The following is a 6,957-nucleotide window of genomic DNA, read 5'->3' on the forward strand; positions in this document are numbered from 1 at the left end:
GAAATTTATACGTGGAATAGAGAATAAAGAAGTAGTATGAAATTGAAAAAAAGGAACATTCAAATCTGATAAATTTAAGCAATTCTCGTTACGTGCATGAGCTACTATAATGTGGAAATTATTCACAGGGCCGCAATAATTTCCGCATCAAATTTCTCGACCGCGATATTTCAAAGAGCGCATTTAAGGACGCGCAGCCGAAGGCGCGAAGAGAAAATTTATTCATTAATATTAACCACGCGGGAACCCATCACATTTGCATTTACTGTTCTTGGCTTGGCTGACCAGGAAACGGAATATCCACGTAATTCGTGGCAGTAGGTAGTGGCGTTGCAACATCTTGGTCGTTATGCAAATTGTGTACATTATAATGCATAAAACTAGAATGCTCTAGAAGTCCCTAGAATGCGCTGGAATGCTCGAAAATAGACACGTTGAAGACGCAACACGATCAATTTTTACTTTTTTTTATTGTGCCAAGTTTAATCACTCGTATACTACCTTTCTTTAGGAATACATATTTGTCCCGATTATTGTGCAAGTGTATTATAAATAAGTAAATTCGTTTCCTTATTATATTTAAGTTTATTGCACTCTTCGCGAAAATAAGGACAAACTTACTTTAATACTTTTCTACTCAGAATACGGCAATCTGTAGAAGTCGAGCATAAAAAATTGTACATTTCATTTAAAAAAACAAAGTTTACTTCTATATCTCTTCTACGCTTCCACTTGCAAGAATACTATTTATACCTGATTATGTACTTAATTAAACCCTACAACCCCTGTAAGTAATATTCTTTCTCATTGTTTGAAACAATCAAGATATTTAAATGGACAGAGTCGGCGAGACCCATTGTACGATTATTTATTACCAGTTCCGTCCTATGTCCTTTCCTCTGTCATTCAATGTTTTAAGTCTAAGAACCTACGTCCGATTTTGTGGACACGTAATTATCATTGGCAGTTAACGTTTTTATTAACTTCCTGCGCGATCTTCCATTTTCTCGTGTTCTCTCCTATCGTTCGCTGGTTAGTTGTTATTCTCGACAGCTGTAGTTGCAGCAACGGGGATTGGCAATATTTTATCGCCAGTGGAGCGCGCGTTTCTCTCGGGGCCGACAGGTGAGCACCGTGCACGTGGACAGAAGCGCATCGAATAAGGAATGCAGCACCCGACAGCCGGAAAAGGCAGCCTGGACCAGAGGGAGAAGAACCACTGACCGGAACACATGTACAAGGCCGTATATGGGAAAACATTGTGAACGCAATCGCGTGCCACATGAGCGGTACATATTGCCTTCACGACCGGCTACTCCATTTAGGGATGTCGCCTTTCATATTCCAGCAGTTTCACCATTTATCCCGATAGCCGATCGCTATCTGTTCGCGTACGCGCGTAATTACGTTTTGCGGAGTTCGTCTTTCCGCGGGTTACTTCGCGAGGACTTTTTTCCCCCAACGAGCTAACTATCGAAACGAGTTTCACACACGAATCGTACCTCGACGTTTCTGCATTGGGATTTACGCGTATCAAAATAATTGTCTTTGTCAATTTATTAGGAAACGTACAAGGGGTCACCCGCGCCGGTAGAAAAATTTACGAAAAATTCTGCAAGCACCGTGACAAATTTCTTCCGATGAAAGATGAAACTTTTCACATTCCTACGGTTCTCGTAAACTCGTACAATCACCTCTGGTGCGCTTCCACGAGCACGAAGAGGAACAACCTAAAGGGAGCAATCGGGGAAAACTTTTCGAGGGTTGTACTGACCCCTGTTCGCTCGTTGTTAATATTTAGGGTAGTGCAGCACCGTGAACAATGCCGGTTGTCCCCCAACGAGTGATGGGGTGTATCTAACGTTAACCTGTTTCAGTTTCTGAACACTCGCACAGTTTTGCAACCCCCCCACAGACAGGGAAAGGGGCGGCGCGAATCCTCGGGGTTATGATTAATGGATCTGGCACATATTAGCGCCCACTTGCTACACCCCTCGCGATTTACATTTCGAATTTAATGATCCTCCCTTGAGGCTGATTGACTTTCGTGATCGGTACGACTGATTTTTTTTTGCACGCAACGACAGCTTCGACCCTCTGACTATTAAGTAATTATTCTTTCGGAAGGGGCGTAATTTGGAATACTTGTTTTAGAGAATTGTTAACAATATTCGAACGACGATGGGACTGGCACTTAGAGGAATGAGTCACGTTTGATAAATGTCTCGGATATGACGAATATACTAACCCTCTCAAGTATTAATGTTCTTAACATCGTGTAAAGAAAAGTAGTCAAGTCTCATGCTGTATTTAGACATAGTGATAAAAAAGTCACTTTGAACTCGGAATTTTTCTAATTTAACGCATAAGCGATAAGTGTCTCTATTTGTTGACGAGTTTTATCGTTAAGAAATGTTTAAATTACTTGAAAGACTGCAGAAAATCATAAAACAAATACAGTAAGACCCCGCTTAACGCTGTTTCAGTATTGCACGGTAGTATTTGGATTCCCCGAAATCGTACACGGTAGTGGTACTTGTCGTATATGTGTGCAAATAAAACAAGCATGCAACAAGAATCTTAATATCTTATATAATTAAGATCTTAAAGAATTAGTAGAATAACAAGTGTACGAAGTTGACGAAGTTAGCGTTTCTGGAGATAAGGAGCAAAGGGAACTCTCAACGAATTTTCTAAAAAAAAGTTTAGCCACTATAATGGAAATTTTGGATCATTCTGTACAAAATGATGTAAATTTTGATAGAAGTTCAAAGGCAAGACGAAATGTCATTGATGCTGTATCTTGCTATCGATAACTGCTTCCCGAACGAAACAGGAAAAGACTTTAGATGATTTCGTTACAAAAAAAAACAAAAAATATCAAATGAGGAAGAACCTTCCTCGTCACAAACATGACATTTTTACTCAAACTTTGTTTGTGATCAAAAACTATTTAACAATAAATGCTACAAAATAAAGCAAAAAAAGAACTGATAAATTTTCTTATTCTTTGCTCTGTTTCACTTATCCCCATTATTTACGTATTAAGATGACCTCGTTTAACGCTGTTTCGTTTAGCGCTGGAACTTATTGGAACGTATCCCCCGCGTTAAGCGGGGTCTTATTGTACATATAGTATTGATCAAGTAAGTTCTATATAAAATTGGCAGTATTCCAATATTCTTGTTAAAGAACGCAGACGGACTTAAAAGATAATACGCGTTTCCGAATTTTATTTATTTCACAAACACGCGGAATCGAACGTTGGACGAAGCAATTATTTTTCTAGCGAATCTAAATATAGTACTCTGTTGTTGATTAAATAATAAACGCGATTCTGACAAGAAATACGAGAATATGTTTGCCCGAGATCCTATTTGACAAGGATGCTATTAAATGGGACCTTGGGAGTACGTCCACTCAGAACTCGTAAACGATGCCGATGCAGTTGATGACACCGGTGGTACGTGTAGCAACTGCCGCTGTGTCAGCAGATGGACCAAACTGACCGTCGCTTTCAAGGGAACAATAAAGTTTCATGCACATTGTATCCCACTTGAGTGTCCTATTGTCGTCGATATATATATCTCGACCGATATAATTGTAATTTCACCCATGAGCCACTCGGGCTGCTCTTCAATTTTCTACAGAACCCTGAACTTCTCAGACTACAGTGAATCACGATTGGAACTATCCTCGATCGATAGGAAATGCCTCTATAGGATGCGTTTTATTTTTCGTTCCTTGGTAGCATCGATTGTTGACAAGTACTATACAGCACGCCAGTAGGGGTTAAATCGTCCAAGAGTTTAACACGACTTTACATTAGTTAATAACTAATAAAAAGAGTCTACGTAAAAAAATATTTTTGGAATTTAAAAGTATCTCCTTATATCTCTCAAAAAATACAATTATACAGGGTGTTCCGCATTTTTCCCTACACACTTCAGCAGTATGTTCTCCAAGTAAAGATAAGACTAAAGTGTTATATAACAAACAATTCATAAATGCTTTGTTAAGAAGTTATAACAAAAATGTAAAATGTGATGTAAACGCTGTTGAATACGCTTATGTTTACATTTCAAAGTGACGCCCGTCTTTCTTGAGACACTTTTGGCATCGACGTACTATTGAATTTATTGTTGACTTCAGTTGGTTGCGATTTTGTCGAAATTCTTCACATGCGATATTGACTTTTGCAATTAATTCATCTTTTGTACGTATTTCTGTATTGTAAACTTTCTCTTTCAAAATGCCCCATAAGTAAAAATGTAAAGGGGTAAGGTCAGGTGACCTAGGGGGCCAAGAAACTGGCCTCCCTCGACCAATCCATTGTTGGGGATAGTGTCTATTAAGCCAAGTTTTTACACGACGGTCATAATTATATCCAACCATTTTGACAGAATGATAAAGATACATCTTCTAACAATGGTGGGAAATCATTTGTTGAAAACGTTAGAAAAGATTATCCCGTGAACCGCTCAGGAAGGAAATAAGGTTCGATTAAGAATTCATCACACATATCCAACCAAACATTGCAATTGAATTGATAAAATGATATGGATTCTCAGTTCTCAATACATGATTATTGTGTAAATTAAATATACCTTCACGTATAAAGGTAGCCAAGTCAGTCCATAGCACTTCTGATTGGAAAAGATTGTCTCTGTTTACAATATTTATGTACCATTCACAAAATTGCATCCTCTTAAGGAAGTCACTTGGTAATAAATTTTGCACATAATTCTAATGATATGGATACATGTTAGTAGTTTTCAGCGTTCTCCAAATAGTGCTTTCAGATACTTGCAACTGACAAGAAGCACGACGAATACTTGATGTAGGAAAATTTTCAAAATAATTTTCAATTCTTGCAGATCGTTGTGTATTCTGTAAAGATGAAGCTTCGTTTCTCTTACAGTTGTTACAGTTGGTACTTGTTAGACACAGGATGAAACGAGCCCATTTCATACAACTGCTGATGAAGTCTAGTAAACACCCTGTGATGTGGTACTCTTCTATTAGGAAACATCTAACGGAAGTTCTAAAATTTCCGGCACATAAGCCGTATACGAAATGAGTATCTGTATACTCGCGATTTGAGAATACTTTTGGCATTTTGAACACTTTAATTCGTTCACAAGACACAACGAAACTAAAATTACAGTAAACATATCCTAATTTACATGTTTATGTTACTTAACATCGACGCTACATACGAATCTCGTCTTGTCCTGTATTAAACTGAGAGAAACTGTGTTATCATATCTTTCACAGTTCATTTTTTCGTCATAAATTCTTAACAAAGCATTTATGGATTTTTTGTTATATAACATTTTAGTCTTAGTTTTACTTCTAGAACACACGGCTAAAGTGTGTACGGAAAAATGTGAAACACCCTGTATATTAATAATACAGTGGACGAAATTTCTATAAGAACAGTATGATTTTTAATAATCATGCTTACGGTTTTATCTTTTATTATTTATTATTTCTTTAAAAATACAAGAATAGTCACGCCTAGGCCATTTTCTATTGCTTCCGATATAGTGATTTTTGCCATATTTAACATCTGACTTTAAGTAATTATACAGGGTGTTCGGCTATCCTTGGGAAAAATTGTACGGGAGATTCTAGAGGCCAAAATAAGACGAAAATCAAGAATACTAATTTGTTACTGGAGGCTTCGTTAAAAAGTTATTAACGTTTAAAGTTCCGCCCGTACTGAATTTTTTTCTTGAAAATATGTAAAATTTCGGGGGTAGGTCTATTCACCAAAAATGATTGTAATTGACCCCCGCAACCGAAAATAATTTTTCCAGAACGATTTGAAATTTTTTAATTTTGTCGAAAAATTTCACACATTCTCGAATTTTTTTCTAGTAAGTGGGTAGGATTTCGAGGGTATGTCTATTCATAAAAAATAATTGTAATTGACCCCCGCGACCGAAAATAATTTTTCCAGAACGATTTGATTTTTTTTTTTCGCCGAAAAATGTCAGTACCAACTTTGTCGATGTTTCATAAAAATTCGTTTTTGATTTTTAATTATTTTGTTTGACGCCCTATAGGAAAGTTGTCTAATACTTTTTTGTAGGTACCCATTAGCTCTACGTCAGGAAAAAGTTTCCTTGAAATATATTTACTATTGTAGGAGTTATGGCTGTTTGACGATTGGACCATTTTTATGGAGTTTTTCTTACTTTACGGGGTCAAGGAACAACTTTTCGAACATTTTTAGAATTTCTATATATTCTCCACCAAAATACGCGTCGTCTGCATTTTGAAAAATTCCTCCAATCCGTTCAGGAGTTGTGATGTTTTAAAAATACACATGAAATTTTGGGGAAACATTTCTGGCCTCAGGTTGGATTTTTGGTAAGGAATTTTTTTCTCAAAAGCGGGTAGGATTTCAGGGGTATGTCTATTGATCAAAACTGCTTGTATTTGACCCCTGCAACTAAATATAATTTTTTAGTATGATTAGAAGTTTTTTAATTTCTTCTAAAAATTTCAGTACCTACTCGAATTTTTTTCTCGAAAGTGGGTAGGATTTCAGGGGTATGTCTATTCACCAAAAATGATTGTAATTGAATTCTTCAATCAAAAATAATTTTTTCAGAATTATTTGAAATCTTTTAATTGAATTTTTTAATAACATTTTAATGCAACCTCAGTCAAGAAATTGATATTCTTGATTTTCATCTTATCTTGGCCTCTAGAGTCTCCCATTAAAATTTTTCCCAGGGCTGGCCAAACACCCTGTATACAGAAGTACTAGATCTATTGATTTTGTTTGCAATTTCTCGGATAGAAAATTGTGAGTTGTAACATGCATCTATTTTTGCTTTCTCCGGCAAAGACAAAACTTTTTCTAGGGCCATAGAATTATTTAATGTTATCATATGAATATTGTATTTCAGCATCAATACTTAATAAGATTGAAGAATACTTACT

The sequence above is a fragment of the Colletes latitarsis genome, chromosome 1, assembly GCF_051014445.1.
Source record: "Colletes latitarsis isolate SP2378_abdomen chromosome 1, iyColLati1, whole genome shotgun sequence".
NCBI classification, from domain to species: Eukaryota; Metazoa; Arthropoda; class Insecta; order Hymenoptera; family Colletidae; genus Colletes; species Colletes latitarsis.